A 22873-nucleotide genomic window follows, 5' to 3' on the forward strand; every position below is an offset into this window, starting at 1 on the left:
TTTGTCGCCTGATTGTTGGATAATTAAGACTGTGAGAAGTGGAAAATAAACAGCATGGCGTGGGGGAGCTTTCAAAAGGAGCACCAAATCTGCATGTTTTGTTTAGATGTTTAATTGTTGCCGACTGGCTGCGTTTAAACAAGTGACTTTACAGTGTCTGGAAGAAAAGAGGCTCCCAAATTTGAGGAGCTGACCTTGGGTTGATGCCATCAACTGTTCTTTTCTATTGGCACAGACGTGCTGCTGGCAGGGTCTCCCTGTAGCTGCAGTCTCTCACCCAGCCCTGAGTCAGACCCTGCTTTCACTGTGCTGGGTCACCCAATTGTGGCACTGTTGTGGTTTAACCCCACGTGGCAGCTCAGCCCCACTCCCTCCCCTGCCATGGGTCTGGGCAGAGAATCTGAAGGGTAAAAGTGAGAAAGCTGGTGGGATGAGATAAACACTAAAAGATAAAGCAAAAGTGTGTGCACAAGGAAGGCTAAACAAGGCATCCACTCCCCTCTTCCCTTGGGCAGGCAGGTGCTCAGCCATCCCAGGAAAGCCGGGCTCCATCACAGGTCACAGTCCCTTGGGAAAACAAACTCCATCACTCCAAATGTCTCTCCCTTCCTCCTTCCCCCAGCTTTGTGTACTTTGGCTGAGTGACACCTCATGGTCTGGGATGTCCCTGTGGCCAGCTGGGGTCAGCTCTCCTGGATGTGTATCCTCCCAAGGCCTTGTGCCCCCAGGCCCAGCACTGGTGGGGTGGGAGAGGAGCAGAAAAGGCCTTGGCTCTGTGCATGCCTAAGCTAAATAATAACTAAAACCTCCCTGTGCTATCAGCACTGTTCCAGCACAAATCCAAACACAGCCACTACCAGCTACTGGGAAGAAATTTAACTCTACCCAGCCAAATCCAGCCCAGCCATTTATTCCAAATATTATTTGCAGCCCCTTCAGTAATCAAGATTTGATTGAGAAAATATAGGATATTTAAAAATAAGAACCTTCAAAATAGCTGTACTTAAGCTTCTCCTATAGAGCAGCACATAACATTGTTCAGGGAAAAAAAAAGCAGCAGGGTAGAGTACAAATGTGCTGAAATCAAACTAAAAATGCGTTATAGGAATTGAAGGGACACTGTGGAGTTGTTCCTGTCATCCTAGGGATGCAGTACCACCTGTGTGAGGAGCAAAGTTAGTGGCATTTACTCTGTTTCTCTGTGAAATGCTGTGGTTTGTGCGTGTAACATGGGCAAGGGCACTTTACATTCACAGGAGGGTGCACATTCAAAGCTGTTTAGAATTCTGCAATATCTTAATGATAATAGTTGAGCCCAGTATCAGAACAGTACTTATATTTTTAAAATGCAATCAATAATTTTAATACATTGCACCCTTAGTGCCAAACACCTCAGAAAACTATGTCTTTGGCAGTAAAAATAAAGCATCTGAAACCCCTTCTGTAGAGTCATTCTTCCCTTTTTTCTTACCTAAGAACAGTAAAAGCTCAATGCTACAAGAAATATCTGGAATTACATAACAAGGAGTAAATCCTCCAAACAAGACTGATTTGCAGGCAGGGATTGCTGTAATGGACTGAGCAAGGAGGGACAGAGAAACTGCCCCACCTGATTAAAGTTCTCTCTAAAAATACAGCATGTACTGTTGTGTTCTTGGGGTTTGGTTTTGACTTTTGAGGTGGGAGTCGTGTACAGCCTTTTAAGAGGATTACAGTGAAAATTCCTCCTTTCTGTTTACTTGTCAGGAAGGTGTCCCATGTTCATGCTTTTACAGAAAACTGTTTGTGTAGAGGTGGTTGAGGTTGTAGATAATTCAAGTTCAGTTTCTGCCTCTGCTGCAGTGATTCACACAAAAGCACAAGAGAGTCTTGTACATCTGTTCCTCATCTGCAAAATAAGGATTAATGCTTCCTTATCATTAGTGCTTATAAATGACTTTGAAGTTCCTCCAATGTGCTTCAAATATATCTGTTACTGTTGTTGGTGATAAAAATGTGAAATACATAACTCAGACATGTTAACAGCTTATTAACTGAGAGGATTTTAACACAACTTGAATATAAAAGTATCAGCACCACATTCCAGCAAATAACCAGCTACAGTGAGGACATACCTTTACATCACCTCTATTTTCACTTCCACGTGGGTTTTCTCAAGAGTGAGTTTTTTGTGGGCTGCTTATTTTCTGAGATTGACCCTCAGTCTTGTATTGATCAAAGGCTTTGCTTTTTTACATAGGATCAGCAAGAAACAGTGTTTTCAGTTGTGAAACTGGTAGGACCACTACATTGGACCAAGAAGTTAAAAATTAATTTCAACCATTCTTGTTTCCCCAAGACAAATAAAGGGGGAAGTTTTGAAAAAGATTTTTGGTTTCAGTTGAACAGTAGCCTGCACAAATAGGTGTATATATATAACAAAAAATAACTCAATGAAAGCAAGTTTAGTTGAGGTAAAATTGGAGCCAAAAGCACAGATGATGTGGGTACAGACCATAGGTTACAGTTAAGACATCTGGATTTCTGTTGAATTCTGTGAAGGTGTAACTAGGAGTTAATAAGGTTTGCTTTCCTCTTCCAGAAGAGCTTTTTTTATGTGGTGTCTGAAATCTGGCTTCCTTAGGGAATTAATAAGTGTTTTTCCAATAATTCAAAATAACTGCCTTGAAAATACAAGGCAGCTTATGATAGTCCTTCCTAACTTCATGCATTCATAGCAGCAGTACTGTAATTTGTGATTTGCAGATGTGAGTGCATCCTTCCTAGGGACAGCTGTCCCAGCAATCAGGATATTTGAGGCAAGGCTTCTTTAAATCATTTGCCTTGATAACTAAGGCAGTATCTGAAAGGATTTTTTTGAAGTAGCAGTAGAGAGGGCTTCTATTTTGTGTTTGTCTCGCCCAATAGGTCTCCTCCCATCACGTGTTTCATTTTGATGTTGATACACGTGCTTTTGTAAATTATTGCACATTTTTATGTCATATACATTTATAAGTATATATGGGTTTAGTTCACCATGCTTATGTGGCACAAATGAAAGATCCTCTTAGAGGGTTTGTGGTTAGTGCATGTTGAATTCATCCTGCCATTCCATGCATTGCTTGAGTGCTCGAGGACAGAGTGCCACAGCAGGGAATTATCAAATGTCTGATTCTCTTCTCACCCTTTTCTGAAAAGGAGATGTTGGTTGTAGGAAGGGCATGGCACTGAAAAAAACTTCAGTTGTATTTCAATATTTGAAGCACCATTTGTGCAAAATATACCATATATATATATATACACACAACAGAGTTAAGCTCCAAAACACGTTAACAACCTTCATGAAAAATCTCATATTCTTTCGTTAAGTTCTTGAGATTCTTTTTTTCTAATTGAATTTTGAAGTAAGGCCTTTCTCCTCTGAACACAGATTGCAAGTTTTTGCAAATAGTTCACAAGCACTTAGTGTGCCCAGTGTTTGGATACCCCCAAGGCAGTAGGAACACAGGCTAGTGCCAGATGAGTGACAGCTTTCATTCCTTTACCATAGTTAACAGCAAAGGTTCAGAAGTTGTCATACCATCTTTTTCAACAAAATTGTAAACTTGCAGTGCCCATGTTTCCAGAAACTAAAAGACTTGCTAACATCTTGTGCTGCTGACTTGTTACTTGGCTATTTTGTGTCTGATTATTGCTTCTTGACATTACTTTACCAGAGTCATTAATTTAAAAGATCTCAGGGAGAAAACCTCAAGCAAATGACAATATTTTAAGGTCCTTACCATTGTTTCCCTTTGATATTAGACACCTGTTTTCATCTAGCAAGAAGGGTTTTTTAGCTTCTTAGCTTTATTAGGTCACACTAATAGATCTACTTAAGATTTAGTCTGGTAGCTACAGCTACAAGCCTTTAAAAATTATGTTGCACACCATATTGTCTTCATATCTAGATTGGTGGTTTTGGGGGGACAGCCCTTCCTGAGAGCATGTGTTATTAGAGAAGATAGAAATGAGTTATTTGTGTATTCCCACATGCCTTATTAAAGCAGCCCTATGTATAACATCCCTGTCTTACTCTAGATGTTGCAAAATACTTATTCTTCATCAGTTACCATGCAGTGTGGATAGCTAAAGTCATGACAATCCTGTTCATCTTTTCAGTTCTAATACTTGGTAGTAGGTTATGTTTATGTTAGAAAGATCATAGTTTTTCTTACATGAATTACCAAGTACATGAATGTAGTAATTGTTATTCAGAGCCTAGATGATTCATTATTGATAGAAAGTGGTGTTCCTTTCTTAAAAGAAAGGGTTGTTCATTTGGAATCTTCAGTGTTACAGTTGTCTTTCTGATGAAAATTATTTGGGGTTTGGTTTTGTTTTCAGCAGCTAAGGATCATTCTAGCAAAAAATATTGGTGATCCACAACAGGGCACTCTCCATATCAGATATCTAGATTACAAAGTGTTCTGGGATTATCATAATCCCATATGTTCTTAGAGGATAATTACTACCCTGTAGACTTGGTATGTCCCAGCCTATCATCCACATTTTGTTTAAGTGTGTGTGGCTTTTTTTGTTTGCTTTTGTAAAGGTGCTTTCTATGCACTGTTGATGCTGCAAGACGTAGAAATTAGGAGACTTGTATATTAGCATTTCCATGGCACAACAAAAGATTGGGGAAAATGTGTGTTTGCCAGCAGAACTGGTATCCAAAATTTATGCATGTATAGAATTAATATATAGAATTACAATGAAAATATTTAAAATACAAGGTAATAGTTAAATGTAGGGGGGGTGTTATGGTTTTAGATTTCTTAGGTGTTACATCTTTTAATATTTGACTTGCTGTATAAATTGGCGGGGGGGGATGTTGGGATTGTTTTGGTTTTGGGGAGGTTTTGTTTGTTTCAGGTTTTGGAGGTTTTTTTGTGGGGTTTTTTGGGGGTTGATATTGGTTTTGCTTTGGTTTGGTTGGCTGGGTGGGTGGGTTTTTTTTTCGTCTTGTACTTGCTTGTGTATGTATTTTACAGGTTCTGACTTTCTGGCCAGAGCAGACAGAATTACTTGATGCTGAGAACCTTGTTAATTTTAGGGCCCATTTTCACATGGAGATCGGCTTTTATTCCCCCTCTCAGTCTTTATTCTTGATTCAGTTGTTAGTAAGGTTTACTGAGCAAAAACACTGGGTGTATTATGGGAGGAAATCCAATCAATGCAGCACCAAGGGACAGTCCTTCAGAGTCCTCCCTATGGCTGTGAGCCAGACTGGAGGTTACTACGAGGTTACTCTGTCTGCCTTTAACCAAAATACCCATCTACTTCTGAAAAGGCTGCTGGCCACCCCAAACATGTGTAACAGAAGCCTCATTAATATGAGCTCCCAATATATATCTATACACCTGTTGTGGCAGCCCCCAGCACAGGGGCTGTGTTTCCTATTTTAAACACTTTGCATGGCTGTCTGCATTCCCTGCTGTCTGCAGTTGCTGTGCTGTGCTGCTGCAGGGCAGCTCACAGGCGGTACCTTCGGGGAATGCAGGAGGCTAAAGAAAGTGGTGGCAGATGTCAGTGGGCCTTGCCAAATGCTAGCTTTCAACTCAGATTGTCTGAAAGATTCACTGGCTAATCCAGACTTTGTGATACAGAAGTATCCTCATTAGTCATGGCTTTAAGTGTGCATTTCTTTAATGCCTGCTTCTTTTTCAGGTATTGATGTAGAGAATTGCATTGGCATATGTGCAGGAAATCTTTATTTGTTTTGCAAGACTGCTTCCTAGCAAACCTCAGCCCTCCTGTATGCAGAGTTTAACTCTTCTTGGAGTTGAATTATCAGAAAGATACAGCACTTCCTTAGGGCTTTTACCTGTTTTGGCTCTGAGTTCTAATAAATCATTTGGCAGCAAAATGACTCCAAGATAAACTTCTCCCCTTTGATGAAATATTTGTTCAGCACATTCTACAATATAGTTTATGTCAAGAGTTATATGTCTTCCTTGTTAAAGACAAAAAACAAAGGATCAAAACCATTATCAGACACCACTGCTGATTCAGCAGAGGCACAAAAACTTCACACAGCCAGTAAGCCATATATTTTCTGGCCGCCTCGCTTCCTGACAAACACATTGGGAACTGGCTGCCAGTACTTTTAGCCCATGCCATATTTTGTGTAAAAGAACAGTGAGCTCTTAAGGAAAGTATACTGTTCCCCTAAGCTGCTCCTGAGGAGCCTCAGGTGCTCCTCCTTGCACACAGGTGCTTTCCAGGGAACACCCTCCCCTCAGTTGTGTGGCTCCTGTTGCACCATGAGTGGACTGAAATATCTGCAAGCAGGCACACCTCACACCTGCTGTTGCATTCACAGTTTTCATCATTGTTCTCACAGGGCCTCATTGATAATGCCTGCATTTTGGTTTTGTTTCTTAAGGTTTTCCATGGAAATTTCTGGTAAGTTTTGAATCCTATCACCAGGTACTGATGGCTAAGAAGAGGCTGCAGTGCTAGTGGCAATGAGCTGCAGTGAATCAGAGACCCTGAAGGAGCTTCATTAGCTCTGCTTTAGTTTCAGCTCATATCTGTCTGAAGTGATACTTCCTGCCTGTAGCATGTTGCAGCATTTGATTGTGAATTGTAGCCTGAGAAGCACATGGCAGTTTCAAGATGCATGTATGTTAAACAAAACTTTGAGAGAAGCAGTCTCCTCAGTTAAAAATCCTAGGAACATAACAATTCTGGGCCACAGAAGGGTCTTTCTCACCTACTGTGTTGTTTTTGTGATTAGTTGTCTGTGCTCATGGAAAAAATACAAGTGCTAAGTTATGGAATAAATAGGCAGAAGTGTTGTGGTTGATGAACTCAGTCACTGCATATAGAAAATCCCTCTGGACTGTAGGTACAACTGGTCAGAGAATTCTTAGGTAAAAGCCTGGATTTGTATGGTTGGATCCACAGTCACATACTGGGCATAGGGACCAGCCACAGCACAAACACCAGACAAGTCTGGGACTAAGGCCATGGGTTCCAGCAATTTGCAAATTTCTAAGGGCATTCATCTTCAGTGACAGTAAGTACAAGAATGTTCAAATGCAATTAATTACTAAGTTACTCTTAATAGCTTTAGTAACCTGCTTCTTTCAATAATTGATTTGATTTGCCTGGGTTATTTTTATATTATTTCAGCATAAACCCCATTTCTTTAGTCTTTGTAGGTGCTGGACTCGATGATCCTTGTGGGTCCCTTCCAACTCAGCATATTATGTGACTCTGTGTTTTGAGGACTTGGATTGTAGAAGTTGTTTTCTGTTGTTAGTTGAAGTGGCATCCCATCACAAAAATTTGCATTTTGCACTAAAGTATTATAGTAAAATTGCAATCAGGCTGTAGAGCTTCTGGGGACAGGAAATAACTGTAGTTATTTCCTGTCCCCAGAAGTGGGGGGGAATTACATATTATAACTGTAGTTATTGGACAGCTCTAACGTCTTTTGCAAAGATTAAGTATTCCAGGAAAGGTTAATAGCCAACACTTTTCTAAAATGGGATCAGTGGTGCTATTTCATGGAGATCCTGCTTCAGTGGGGTTCCAGTCAGTCATGTTGTTGGGATGGGGGAGTTAATCAATCAGAAGAATAATTTCTCCTTTCTTCCCACAAAGGAAACATCTTGCATTGCTCTACAGTAAGCTGGGGGTTTTCCAAGTTAGCAGACACCAAGTGTCAGTTCATGTGATGTTCAATACTGCACTACCTTCATGATGAGTAAGAGTATTGTTTCAATAATCATGACTTAAAAAGCAATCCTGTCCTATTGCAACCTGCCATGGTAAAGGGTGGCTTATGCCATTGGCCTTCAGAAGTTCACACCCAGGTTAAGCTGAACCAGGTACACTTCATTTCCAGTGTCAGCCATTAGTGGCTGAGGTTATCATTAGTGCCCTTTTTTGGTGCAGTGCATTAGTGAGGAACCACCAGCCCTGGTGGTTCTGGGCCAAAACTAAATGTAAACTTGAGCTTAACTGTCTTGGTGTGTAGATATCAAGTACAATGGAAATTCCACACTCTTTTCTAGACCAGCATTGTCATTAGTTCTCTGACCTCTCAGACTAGGTCCCTTGGCTGCCTCCAAGACTGTAGTTAATATGTTCCTCTAATCATCTCTTTCTGCTTTTAGTCACAACATTAAAATATAGTTCTTGCTAAAGAAGATCGTGTTTGTTGTTTGGGAACAATATCCCTGATGTTCAGTAATGCCTCCATTCAGACTAATACATAAACATATCTTTAATTTGAGTTCCATATTTCAGCAAGCCCTTGAAGGCCCTGGAGTGTAGGCATTGTGCATTTCAGGATGAAAGCTTAATATGATGTTTCTTGTTGTGCATTCTCATGTTTCATCAGAAATATATCTGGCAACTGTTGCTCTTCTACAGCCAATATAAAAGAGAGAGGGCTTTCTTATTAACTCTCTGGAGGAGAAATTTAATAAGACCCAGTCATGAAAGCACTGACATGACTGAATAAAGTCCTTCATGTCTAAACATCTGCTGGATTGTAGGCTACTGTAATAATGGAATAGTCTGAAACCATGACTATAAAGTCTCAGTGTGCTACTGTATCAACACATACTCTTTATACAGCCTTAAGGCTGTCAAGTTTGAAGAGTTTCTTTATCTGTACCATTTCTGTCCCATCTTGTGTCTGGACTTTTTTCTGCCTGTAGGTTCCCATTGGCCAGATGTCTGACTGAGACTAAAGATTATTTCTGTGTACATTTTTGTACAGTACCTATATTCTGTTTTAAGGAAAAATATACACATGCATTTTTCTTCTTTATTAATAAACCGAGTGACAATTTAAAATAAATTCCTTCAGCTGTTCAGAATGGTACACAGATGTACAGGCACATTTCAGAGTGAGTTAATAGAGAGCAAAGCATTACGTCACCTACAGAGCTGAGGAAGAGGAGGTGGTCTCTGACCACTAAAGCAAAACAAAGCAATGCCAGGGTGGTGGCTTTGAGAAAGATAAACCAGACTGCTACCTCTCCTTGTAGATTGTGTGGGGAACTCTGGTGCCTTAATGCCTTTCATTCCAAAGCCAAAGGTATCATCTCACAGTGGGTAACCCAATCCTAATTTTTAGGATGCTTAAGTCTTTATAGGACTTTGCTCCCAGGCTTGGCACTGAAGAGAATATTCACTTGCATTTACATCTAATTTAGGTGCATGTGTAGGTAATTGTTATTCCTAAGCTGCTGCTATGGAGAGAGAAAAAAGAGGCTCCTAAGGGGTTGGTTCAGGGGTATGTATGTTAGAGATGTACTGCAGATTTCTCTCTGAAGGATCCCGTCTGTATCTGGACACGCTGTATAGATCCTATCACCTTAACTGAGACAGTGAAAGTGAGCTCTGTCCTCTCTCTGTCTCTGTCTGTAAACAAAGGCAGTATTTTTTCCTCATTCAAAAGGAGTTGTGAAGGACATGGAGACTATGGTGGTGAAAGTCTGGGAAATGCCAAAATGGGAGGTGTCTTTTGTTGGAGGAAAGCAGTATTCCAAGAAGATTGACTTGGAATGAACTGTTACATGTATACAAATTTTGAGGCTGTTGTGGAGAAAAGTAACCTCTCTTCATAAAACAGCAGCAGAATTAGCTGGGAAAAAATGTAGAAGTAGTAAGAAGTGAATAGATTTAGCATGTGATGTGATGTTATGAGAGAGAGAACAATCACAGCATCACTTCTTTGGAATGACCCAGAGTCATTTATGTGGAGTGTGCAAGGGATGAGGCCCAGGTAATTGCACTGTGAGTTCAGACAGCACCCTAGGAAGAGTTCCAGAGGTGGGACAGGGATGGAACCCACAACCTTGGTGTTATCAGTGCCATGCCTTTGAGCCCATTTCAGGGTCAGTCTCATTTGTGAGAGGGTTAACATTTACTGAATATTTGTTCTATTACAGGTGGCATTCCTGCACAGTTTAAGTGGATATAATTGTTGAGAGAGCTAATGCTTACTGAATACTTGTTCCACTAAATTTGGTGTTTCTGCATAGATTATGTGGATACAGTTACGACAGCATCACCATTTTATAATATTTGTGCCTTTAGAGTTGCTTATTATGGACTTTGAGTGTTCCTATGGACTTTGAGTGTTATCTCACCCCAATCCACACTGAGGGGATCTGTGAATCTCAGCTCCTCTCCACTTCTCATAGTGGGGACGTGAGGGAATGGTTTTTTAGATTCCCCATGGTTCTATCACCATCACAATGCAAGAAACCAGGAATTGTTTTTTCACCATACTGTATGTATTTTTATATGAGATAGTCATTTCTGTACTTGACTATGATTACAAAGCATATGTGAAGATATTACTGACACAAATGCCTTATCAAAAATGTTAGTGTCCCAGGATAGTGAGACTAAACTGCTGAATGCTACATTTTAGGAGGATTTATACCTGATGTATTGATGTGCATGATTGGTCAATTAATCTGACCACAATTAGTCTTTCTACTGGTGATTGGTATAGTAATTTTAAAGGTTGGAAAACAAGGATGGTATTATGGAGTAAAGGTTGAAATATATTTATCTGGTAACTTTTCTTTAAACTTACTTGGCTGTGAAAGTAGAGGAAACTTTTTTACTCAAAGCTTTCAAGGTTTGCAGCTATTAAATTGACTGGTCTCAGGAACTTGTCATAGCACTTCCCTCAGGGTAAAGTCATCCCTTCACAAAGTGCCATTCATGCCCTACTTACCCTCAATTAAGGCTTCCAGAATAAGTTTTGGGACACTGGCCTTCTTCTGAAACACAATTCTCACCTGCAGAAATGACTTTAGAAGGCTGTATTTAATATCTGTATGTCTGTTCCATCACTCATTTTTTCCATCACTTTTTCCATCATATGGATAACACAATTTTTTTTCTTTCTCTCTCTATAGAAACAGAAAGAATGACTTACTGGGGAGCCAAGCTAAAAACAAAAGAAGTGAAGATTGGTCATCTTTGCAGAGGAAATTACAAGGTATGCATAGTAATCACACTGGAGATTCATTTCTTGCTGGTGCTTAGGTCTTCATGGTACATTACTTGTGGCAATAAAGTTTAAAAATAGTCCTCAGAAAGGTTGAAAAAATGTTTGGAAAGGTACTTTTTTCTTCTGTGTGCTTCCCACACTAAGCAAAGCAAACATTTATTTGGTTATAAATATCTCTGAGATGCACCTTTAAACTCATTACTATGCTGAATTGTAGCTGTGTTTCTGCAGGTAAATGGCAGTCACATTCAATGAATTTTTTTTTGGCTGAGGCCAGTAAAAACAACTCTTCTCCCCACACTAAAATTGGAATCGCTCCAGATACTGTCAGTGGTCATTCTTGAGACTTAAAGTGCTTGTTTCTTGGACTCATTTAATCACTGTGTGCTCGGTTCAGCAGTGTTGCCATTTTCTCTTCCTCATTTATTACCATCACAAGGAGATGCACTTAGAACCTGTTTTGCCCTGCATTTGAAGAATGTGTCCTTTTACATTTGTCATCCTGAAGATTTGTAACTTAAGGGATGCAAGATCAGCACTACTACAGCACTCATGCCTCTCAAATATTTTCTGTAAAGTGAATGCTTAATATTTATCCAGTGGCTGCTCAGAGAGCAGCACAAGGCTATATGGCACTTAAGTCCTGAGGTTAAATGTTACTTCAATGATGCATAAAATTTGTATTGACCATCTGCCCAGCACTGAGTTGAACCCATTAATGAATAAGCCTCACAGTATCACTGTGAGATAGGGAATTATGATCTCCATTTAACAAGTGATGAAACTGAGCCCCAAGGGCTTATGTAACCACTTCAGGTCCTACAGGAAGTGTATAATAGAACCAGTAAGGAAGCCCAGCTCACCTGACCTGCTGTCCTTCCTACTTGGACACCCCTGCACCTGGTATCCTTTTCACCATGGCTGTACACTCTTTATGCACAATTTCAACCATCAAATTTTATTGCAAAGAAACTTAAAACACAGCTGATGTGACCTGTGAATCCTTCTCGTCCATAAAGAACAACATGAGACACAAGGCACAAAGGCAGCACAAACAGCACCAGATGGCCTTCATAACTGGAGCAAGTCAGCACGAAGTGACAACAGGGAGAGCTGTTGTTGTGACCTCCCTTTCTGTTATTTTCATAATGTTGAGAGGAAGACTATGCAGATCTTTCTGTAGTACAGAGAGGAGCTCTGGTAGAGGGCAATCGGTGCTTTGCCTTTTGTAATCCTGCTCAACATTTCTTTGATTTCTTTAGTAAATGTCAGGTCACATGCTTGCATTCTAAAGCTGAAGTATAAATCATCTTCTCAAGTGACAGAAACTGTCATTTTTCCTTGCAAAGTATTTTTCTAACTATGTCTTATGTAACTGTTACAGTTGTTGACATTTTTCTTAAAAGCCCTATTGGTTTGACACTCAGGATTCTGTATAAAGCTATAGACTTGGATAGAGAATTCTTCTGCCTTTGTTTGTATCTCTTTTCCTTTCCCATGAGCTGAAGAAAGAAATATTATGCAACTCTGAGTCATGCTGTAGAAAGGTGTTGTATTTTTAATATCATTAGAATTTTAAAAGAAGGAGAAAGATAAACCTTAGCATAGTGAAACCAAGAGTTAATATGCCTTAATTATAGAAAGTGGCTGTTAAATTTTCATGGGATGCTATGACTGATACTTCAAATAAAATGTTGATGTAGTGAAGCGGGGAGTGTCAATAATGAGTTGAGTACTAGAGAGGCTGTTGATTTTTATGGAAAATATATATATAAAAAATACATGATCCTCCACCAAAGACTTTCTTGTGGAGATATCCATAGGAAAGAATCAAGAGTGTAGACTTCTTCTGTCTGTCTTGCCTTGTGTCTACAAGAGCACAGCCCTAATAGCTGTGTCTTGGCATGGAATGGGCTGAAAGTACTTGCCCACATGAGATGTTTTACTGTGCCCAGCTTAAGGGTGATACTGATTCCTGCCCAGCTTAAGGGTAATACTCTAGCATTATTAATCTGCTTTCCCTACTCTTTCCTGCCTGCAGAAGAAGCTATTGATATGTCTTTCTGACAGGTCTTTCTCAGAAGAAACAGCGGCAGAATGTGGAATCAGTTGTGTGGAATTCCTGTTGGCAACACCTTTGACCCTCGACTTCTGCTAGATCCAGCTGAGTGATCAAAGAGAGAACTTTTGCAGGTATTTCATGTCTTCACCTGTGCTAATCTCACCTTAATGAGAAGCAAATTATTCTGGAATAGTAAATTCAAGAAACGGTTGTATTCTTCTGAGAGTGATCTGGAATGCCAGGAGCTTGGTCTTGAGTGGGCCCATTAATTCTACTGCATCCAAGTCCGATCTTTTAGTTAAATTTTAAGTAAGCTACAGACCTTTGTGGTAAATGCAGGGTATTTTAAGACACACTTGGGACTCTGAAGATACACTAAATGTCTGTATTGACATAGTTTTCATCTCTCAAACCTAGCATCTGAATTGTTTGGTTAAGTATCCTGTGGCTGTCGAAGAACATTACTGAATCTAGAAAGGATATTCAGGTCTTGATCTAAACATCTCTGCTTTATAAAGAGATACTGTCTAATAGCCTTCACAGCAAACAGTTGAACTCTATACAGACACATGCTAGAAGGGGCACTGGCCCTGTTAAGAGTGAAAAGTGCCCTCCTCATTCCCATGACTAACAGCCAGACTCCTCACTGAGTTTAGAGCAACCTGCCCTGGCATCTGTGGCATCTTGTGGTCATGACTTTGGGTTTTGTCGAACCCCAGTTCCCTTCCTGTCAAAGGCAGAAGTAGGAGATGAGGTGATTCTTGTGACACATGTGCCCTGTGTCAGTCTGGGTACTTAAATGATCTTAGCACTGAAGCTTCTCAAAGCTGGTTCATGGGCATTACAAATTTGTTCTCCTCAGAACATAGAGGAGGAACACAATATTTTACAGGTGAGGAAGTGAAGCACAGCTGTGAATACTTTAGGATGCATAACCTCAACAGATGAGGATAGATCTTTAGAAGTCTTCAGTGTGGATCAGCTTGTAATGTTTTCAGGGAGACTGGCAGCTGAGTTACAGTTTGCCTTTGAAAAGTCTGATGAGTTATTTTAGCATCTAAAGAAGCCAGAAGAACTGAGCTTATTTTTCTGAAAACTTGACCCAAGTATTTGCTCATGATCATGAAAGAAATATGTGCTTCATCTGGTAAATCAATCCAGCTCAGTTAAATTTCTGCATACCCAAAGGACCTTCCTCTCTCCCACCTTGCTCACTTCCCTGTTCCAAAGAGTTTTTTTGCTGAGTACTTGGAAGGCAGTGCAGCTCTTCTGTGCTAATTAAATCTTTCTTTCTCTTACTGCCAGCTGTAACAGAGGGAAAATCCCAGTAGGACTGACAGAGAGTCCTGTTGTGCTCATTAGACCTTACTGAGTCTGGAACCCTGAAGTCTCCAAAGGCTTACTAGATCATCTCTTTTTAAGACCTCTGTTGGTACCAGTTATTTCAAATAGCAAATGACTGTCAAGTCTCAGGAATTTGCAACAGTAGGTCTCCCCAGTCACTGGTTAAAACAACTTGAAGAGAAGGCTCTGGGGCTCCTTCCAGTGCCAAAGGGTCTCCAAGAGGTGGAGAGGGACTTTGGATAAGGATCTGGAGTGACAGGACAATGGGGAGTGACTTCCCACTGTTAGAGAGTAGGTTTAGATTGAAAATTAGGAAGAAATTCTCCCCTGTGAGGATGGTGAGGCCCTGGCACAGGGTGCCCAGAGAAGCTGTGGCTGCCCCATCCCTGGCAGTGCCCAAGGCCAGGCTGGACAAAAGTGACCTCAGGATAGTGGAAGATGTTCCTGTCAATGGCAGGGGCTGGAACTGGATGATCTTTGAGGTCCCTTCCAACCCAAATCATTCTGTGATTCCATGATTCAATACCCCAAGAAATCTGCAAAGAAAAGGAAGATAACTGAAATGTATGGCTGGAGCAAGAAGTCAGAGGGACCATTTCCAGTTGTTTGTTTTAATAAGTTTTTAAAAGCTAGAATATTTTTCACTGGCAGGTTTTTTGAATGACTGAATACACTCAGAGCTCAGTATTTGCAAGGCCTGGAGGAACACATTTTGATTTTCTGATGGAAGACTGCAGTCTTCAGCCCTCTCAATATTAAGAACATTGGAGCCTGGGCTTCCTGTTGGTGTTTCTAAATCAAACTTTAATCAATCTTGAAAAAAAAGGACTTTAATAACCTGAATTATGGCCCCCAGTGCTAGATCTTTGATATCAGAGTGAGCCTAGCAGTACTGATTTTCTCACGCCCAGCATTTCTTCTGATACTTTTTGCCACTTGTTAGGAATGTGTATTTTAAGAAAACCTCAGTTTAGGAAGTGCCTTTTCCCAGCAATTTTTCTGTGTTTAAGTGGAACCTTCTTACATCACTCACATATATTTTTTCCTCATTTTGAAGCAAATTATTTTTTTTAGGAACTCCTGGATTCCAGAATCTAAAAAAGGAAATTTTGTTCCCTCTCCAAGTATGACACAGCGTTTGTCAGTCGCACCAGATGGGGAAGATGAGCCAAGAAAGCAGCATAGATAGTCAACCAATGTTATTTTTTCATGTTGATGTTTTTCTGTGAGGAGGCAAATGTGCTTTTTGACTCAGTACAGTGTTTTAAGTTCTGGCTTGTCTGTTCAGAAGAACTTAGAGTTCATTTTAGTAAAACAAACTGGAGAGATTAGAAAATTCAGAGCCTTTCTGAGAGAACAACAAATACCTGAAAGGGGATACCTTCATTTTTGGCCAAGAAATCTGGTGAAACACCCCATAGCTAAAAACAGGATTTTCCTTTAGTGCTCTTTGTGCATTGTGGTTTTATTTGCTGCAGAAAAGGTTCTGTACAGTGCTGATTCTCCAAAGCAGATGGCAAACAATGATTAACCAGTTCCTTCCAACTGCTCACTCATGAGCAGACACCAAGTTGAACCAGTTATTCATACTGAATTGAGCTTAAAAAATATCATGTATTTATGAGAGTAAATGTTCTCATCTAAATGGAAACTTTCCCAGAATAGTGCACTTGGGTCTGGATGGATATCTTTAAGCATATTTCTGGTAGCAGAGGGTATGAAAAAGTAAATTATACTAGAATATGATTATAGTTCTTAATGTAATTTAAAATTATTCCATTGTAAGTGAAATAGTGATGCACAAGGGCAGGACCTCTGATCCATGTGCATTTGCAAACCTGTCCTAGGCAGCACTAAGTGTCTTGTGTGGCTGCTTAGTCTTACTATCCTGTCTAAAGCTTCTTTTAAGCTTTGAGTGGAAGCATTGCTCTAACAGTAGTATCAAGGATTTTAGTTTTATGGCATTAAGAGCTAATGGGAAGCACATTTGCTGTGCATTCACATTCCTAAGCTGTTCTACTCATGGCACTTCAAGGCCAAGTGAGGCCTAGGATAGACGAAATTTAAAAAAAATTAAAAAGATAAAAAAACTTTTTAATATTGATAATTTGAGAAATTGTGTAAATGCTGTCATCAACAAGATCATAATGAAACAGGCTGGGGCAGCTGTGTAGGAAGCAACTCTGCAGAAAAGGATCTGGGGGTCCTGATGCCCAGGTTGACACCCTGACACCCCCCAGCCATGTGCCAACTGCATCTGGGACTGCATGAGCAAAACAGAGCAGTGACCTCCCTCTTCACAGCACTGCCTTGGAATCACAGAACGGTTTGGGTTGTTGGGAGGAACCTTAAAGATATCCAGTGCCACCCCCTGCCATGGGCAGGGACACCTTCCACTATCCCAGGTTGCTCCAAGTCCTGTCCGACCTTGCCTTGGGCACTGCCAGGGATGGGGCAGCCACAGCTTCTCTGGGCACCCTGTGCCAGGGCCTCACCACATCACAGGGAACAATTTCTTCCCAATATCCCACCAAACCCTGTCCTCTCTCACTTTGAAGCCATTCCCCCTTGTCCTGTCACTTCAGGCTGTTATAAGTAGTCCTTCTCTGTCTTTCCTGAGGGCACCCTTCAGGTCCTGGGACAATGAAGTCACCCCAAAGCTGCTCTTCTCCAGGCTGAACAATCCCAGTTCTCTCAGCCTTTCTCCATAGCAGAGCTGCTCCATCCCTCTGGTCAATGATGTGTCCAGTTTGGGAGCAAGAGAGGCACCAGCACTGTCAGAGCTCACATGCACTGAGCCAGCCAGTGCCACCAGGCTGCTCAGAGCTGGGAGAGCTGGGTCTGAGCAGGCAGGGAGGGCACAGAGAGCTGGGTCTGTGCAGGCAGGGAGGGCACAGAGAGCTGGGTCTGTGCAGGCAGGGAGGGCACAGAGGGCACAGAGAGCTGCAGTGCTGCCTGCAGCTGCCTGACCCCACGATGAGAGGCTGGAGCTCGGCTCCTCTCGGAGCTGCACAGCAATAGAGCAAGGGCTGAAAGCCACAAGTTGCAACAAAGGAAATCCCAGTCAGATATAAGGGAAATCTTTTAACCAAAGAGTGGTCAAAGGCTGGAAGGGGTGCCCAGAGAGGCTGTGAGTTTTCCATGCTTAGAGGTAGCCAAGATTCAGTTGGGTGTGTGGCTCAGCAACCTGATTAATTAGACCTGCTTTGAGCAGGAGATTGGACTGGATGCTTTCAGGGGCCCTTCCAACCTGGATTATTCTGTTATTCTTTGATTCTTTTACAGCAAGGACTCAAAAAAATACTGCAGACTTGGCCCACTGAAAGACCAGAAAGGAGCAACTTAAGTTTCTTATGTGGAATTGATAATACTGTACATCTTCCCATTCACCTTCTGGGATCAAAGAGTCAGGGGTTTATGTAATGAATAGTGACCTCAGCATTTTTCTGTATGGCTCTGCCTAAAGGGAAACCCCAGCTTTGCTACATTATATCAAAATTCTTACTGATTTCACCAGACTGTGAATTCTGCCAGCTTGAATGGGCATCACTGGAGGGTTCTTCAAAGTCAGATAATGGTTTTAAAGCAGGGAGAACGTCAAAGAATAGTTCTGAGTTTTTCTGAAAGTGTATTTCACAACATCAGACTCCTTTAGCATAGACACATTAAGTAATGCTAGTTTTGGAAACAAACAAAAGGTATTTCTCTCAGCTTTGTACTTGTGTTCCTGACAGCACGAGTATTTAACTGAGTGGCTGAAAAAAAAGAGGGAAAATTGCACGGAAGAAAAGCTAAAGTCAGATAATGGTTTTAAAGTGGGGAGAACCTCAGAGAATAGTTCTGAGTTTTTCTGAAAGTGTATTTCACATCAGACTCCTTTAGCGTATACACATTAAGTTATGCTAGTTTTGGAAACAAACAAACAAATAAAAGGTATTTCTCTCAGCTTTGTACTTGTGTTCCTGACAGCACGAGTATTTAACTGAGTGGCTGAAAAAAAAGAGGGAAAATTGCACGGAAGAAAAGCTTCCCTATGATCACCAAGTAAAAAAGTATATCCAAGCTTTGGAAAATATTGGCCAGGTCTGACATTTAGACAGCTCATCTTACAGAGGAAGACTGTGTAAAAAAATCTGAACTTTATCATATGAGCTTGCTTACACCCTGAAAAAGCCTGTTTTTTACAGCCAGGATAAAACATACAAACTGCAGTATAAACATGCAGTACCCTGGTAAGGGCACATGTTCCCTCACTGCATTTCTCACAAGGGTAAAGGATTTTGACATGGCTTAGGCTGGCTTTATGCAATGGCTCTTGGCAGCAAAGCATATAGGCCCTGATAGGGCATATGTTCCTTCACTGCATTTCTCAAAAGGGAAAGGGATTTTGACATGGCTTAGGCTGGCTTTATGCAATGGCACTTGGCAGCAGAGCATATAGAACCCTGGTTCTGTTATGTTTGGATGATAAAAAAATGTCCAGGATACGTTTCCTCTTCTTATCTAAGCAGCCTGTTCTACTTCATAGTGTTGTATATGCTAGTGGCTACAGCATTTTTAATTGTCTGGATTATGTGTGAGTGCAGATAATGATAAATGCACACTGGAGTCTACTTGGCCCATAAAAATTTTATGCAACTCTGAGGAAAAGTTACTGTTATTAAAGAACCATTTTGGAAACCAAGGTGCCTGTTTTAGCAGCCCAGCCTTAATCCTTTCATGGACTTAGTGTTTTGGATGAGTGCAGGTGTAGGTGTAATTACAAATTTTAAATGATCCATGAATATTTAAGAACAAAAATACTGCTTATGCAGTAGAGGTTGATTTCTAGAAAATAATGGCTACAGAACCATTTGGTAATTTTCTACCCTGCCCTTCCAAATGAACAGTCTGGATCTAAGGAGTGTCTGACACATGCTATTGCCAGTTCCAGTGTTTGGCATTTGTGGTGATTTTATACTAATATTGATATAATATTTATGTTTTTCTTCCTCATATGTTTTAGCCTTCAGAACTTGTTTTCTTGGCATTTTTTCCCTGTAGTCAAGAGGGATTTTTACATATATGTAGAGAATCTGATACAATACATTTGTCCAGTAGCTGGAGCATTAAAAAACAACATAAATCTTGGAGTTCTGAGGAGTGGTAATGCTGCTTTTAGGATTTGGGAAGACTTTTTTTTTTAATGGAACACTTACATGCTTGTATGTGAATCCATTACATGACGTACACCATGGTTAGCAACAGCTTTTGTGTGTCATGGCTCAGGTTCCCATACACTCCTGACAGTTTATGCATATTCATGAGATCCATGACATTTTCCTGCATCTGCTCTTATCACAGATTTCGTTTCAAAGCAGCACTTCATTGATGTAGTACACTGACACATTTTACATATAATTGCTTTTCGTCTGGTTGCATGATTACTTTGTGACACCTAGTGGATAAATTTATAGTGGTGCTGATTTAAATTGCCTCTGTTTTTTTTTTATTCTCGTGATAAAAGTTCTGGCCTGGAAACTCAATTCACATCACAAACACATAGACTCTCTTGTTTTCTAGCTTTCTGCTCTTTTTTTTTTCCCTCTTTAACTTTGCTCGTGGAATAACTTGCTCATAGGCAGGTGAACAAATATCCAACACCAGTCTTGAGGAAATTCCAAGAGTCCCAAAATAATTCAAGGTAGTGAACATTTGAAAATGTCATGCTATTGTTTATTCAGACTCCCTACCTGTGCAGTCTGGGATCTTCACACAATAACTTCTTCTACTGTATTAACGTTTTTTGAGGTGTGCTTCAAGCATGCAGTTCCATTAAGAACAAAATGTGCACTACCTAAAGTTGTAAAAGGTTGCAAGAAGTACTTATTTCCCTATGAGGACTCCTAGAAGTATCTGTTCCTTTAGTGTTCTTAGAGAATGAAGTCTGATAAATAATTAAAATACTATTCTATAGACACAAAAATATTTTCAGAATATTTACATCAAGAGTCTAGAAATGCCTTAAATGCATGACCTACTTTCACAACTAAGATATGTCTTGTGAAGTATATCTTAATTTACATGTCATGGATTCTGTGCCTAAAGCTTATTTCTGCAACAGGAAAATATTGAAATACTGTCCACTGTGTTTGCTACAAATGCTGTGAGATAGAAAAACAGGTATTTTTATATGGCTCTTACCTTTTGTGTTGATAAGAGGAAGGGAATCAATTATTTCAGTTGCACCATGTCTGCTCACTGTGTTTCTCAGTTGATACTAGTAATGTGAATGTTTCTGTATTCAGAGAAGGTTTAATCTGCTCTGGGCACCACAGATCTTAAATTCTGGAGTCTCTCATCCCTGAGCAGGCACAGAACAATAGCTTACATGATAGCCAAGATAGAATTTAGTAGATTTTAAACAGGAGCTGAAAGGAACTGTAAGGTAGATGAATTTGGAGCTAAGAAGTTATGTATTTTTCATATGTGGGGAATTGGAATGGAGCTGTGCACAGGACATGAAGAAATTGATTCTAAAGACCATCTACAAGATTTTAGGTTTCAGCTTTTTACTCTTTAGAGAAAATGTGTTGCATATTTTGACTCCCAAGAGGCTTCACAAGCAGAAAGAGTAATACTGAACTGTGTTTTTAATGCTGACTGACAAGGCACTCTTTTCCCTGTGCTTTTCCTGGTTGCTCCTTGTAACAGTTCTCTTGTGACTTCTGTTTATGTAAAATTAGGGCCTGTAGCATCAGCATCATGAATAATGGACACGGAAGGCTGAGCACACCATGGAGCTCTGGCAAAGATCTGCTCGCTCTCTACCCCTTCAGCCCACTCGTGAATGTTCAACCAGTGAAAGCTTTAGTCTCAGGTACACAAACTTACTCTGATGTCCATCTGTGGGCAGTCACCTGAGAGAAGAGAAGGCTCTGTGGAGCTGAGCACTGGCAGTGCTGTGTGTCTGAGCCCCAGCCTGGAATTCACGAGGAATTCTCCTGTGCCATGTCAGCAGCACTGCCCACTCACCCCAATGCTCCAAAAGCCTTCACCCCCTCAGCACGCAGGCCCAGGTGGGCAGAAGGGCCCTTGTGTGCAAATGGCAGATTTCAGTGCTTCCCCCTTGCTTTTGAAAGGCTCATGTAAGGCTGGGCTGGGCCAGTGTGTGCGTAAGGCTCTTGGCAGTGTCACTGGAATGCTCCGAATGGAAAATAACTGCTCAGAGCAGAGGCAAAGCCATGGCAACAAAGCACAAGTGTGTGCTTCTGAAATCATAACACAGCTTGAGACACCGTCCCATCCCAGGGTGATAACAAGGCTGTTGCAGTGCACAGGGATCTGTGTGGTGACCAAAGAAAAATAGTCACTAAAAGAAGACAGGGAACTCGATAAGTGGCAGTTTTGCTAGTGACAAAGTCCTGGAGGTCCCCTGAAAGGGACACAAAGTGTTTAACAGGGTTAGGGACAGCACTTGCTCTTGCAAGTAGGCTTGTCTGATCGTGTCTGTAGCCTCACATCCTCCCCAAGCCCCAAAAGGAACCAGAAACAAACTGCAGCTTGGGTTTGCAATGCCTGTACAAATGCTTTCTCCGTGTTAGTGCATGTGGACTTCCAGGCCTCTGCTGGCTTACTGTCAGGTTGAACCAAGCCCACTGGCTCAACCCCAGATGCAGTTCAGACTCCAGAACATTGTTCTGCAATAGAAATGAATTTTAGGCTTTTAACAATATTGTAAAACAAACATACTATACAGAACAGTGATTTCATGCCAGCTTTCCATACAATGTTATCCTCAATTTCAAATGCTGCAGGCTCTGAAGTGATCATCACAAATGGAACAGTCTGTAAAGGATGGATTTTGTTTGTCTGCCATCATATAAAGCTCCTTCTTCAAGAACACTCAAGTAACTTTATCCTGTTTGTGGTGATACATCAATGCACCCTTACATTTGCTAAATACAGAATTTTATTCTAAATCCACTAACACTAGTTTATTTGGAGCTTTGACCTACTCCTGCCTCCCAGACCACTAATTCATTCACTCCTCCTTGTCAGCTGCTTGATCTTACTAAGGGCTGAAATTTAAAATTAAAGTCTCCTGGGAGAAAGGCCAGAAGCCATTTTTCTACCAGCTATAACTATTTAGGATGGCTGCATTCTGCAAAATGAATTTTAGTTTCTTGTTGAGGCTTAACCTGACAGACATTCCCTCTTGGTGTTTAATTAAGTTAGGGTTTGCATATACTAGTTTATTGCATGTCTTCTTAAAGAAAAACAATTTTCAAGGACCTGAATCAATTTCAGAGTGAAAATTCAGTTTTCCCAAAAAGGAATTAGTGGATTGATATTGGGAATGGCATTTTTTTAAGAAGATGTGACTCTATTCAATTTTTCCTAGCTTCTATAAGGAACTTTAAAAAATTGCACTTTCTCAGTGGTGTGACAGAGGTTAGGTGTGAAATTGTATG

At 40.7% G+C, this 22873-nt stretch overlaps 1 long non-coding RNA gene across 1 annotated transcript in view; it reads left to right on the top strand.

Moving 5' to 3' along the window:
- Positions 1-22873, top strand: part of LOC120501731 — a 90148-nt gene that overhangs the window by 59674 nt on the left and 7601 nt on the right. Inside the window, exons 8-9 of the long non-coding RNA XR_005627384.1 lie at positions 10920-11002; positions 13085-13207. This is a non-coding gene — a long non-coding RNA (uncharacterized LOC120501731). The remainder of the gene's footprint in view (positions 1-10919; positions 11003-13084; positions 13208-22873) is intronic.

The sequence above is a fragment of the Passer montanus genome, unplaced genomic scaffold, assembly GCF_014805655.1.
Source record: "Passer montanus isolate IOZ18808 unplaced genomic scaffold, ASM1480565v1 scaffold20, whole genome shotgun sequence".
Taxonomy (NCBI): Eukaryota; Metazoa; Chordata; class Aves; order Passeriformes; family Passeridae; genus Passer; species Passer montanus.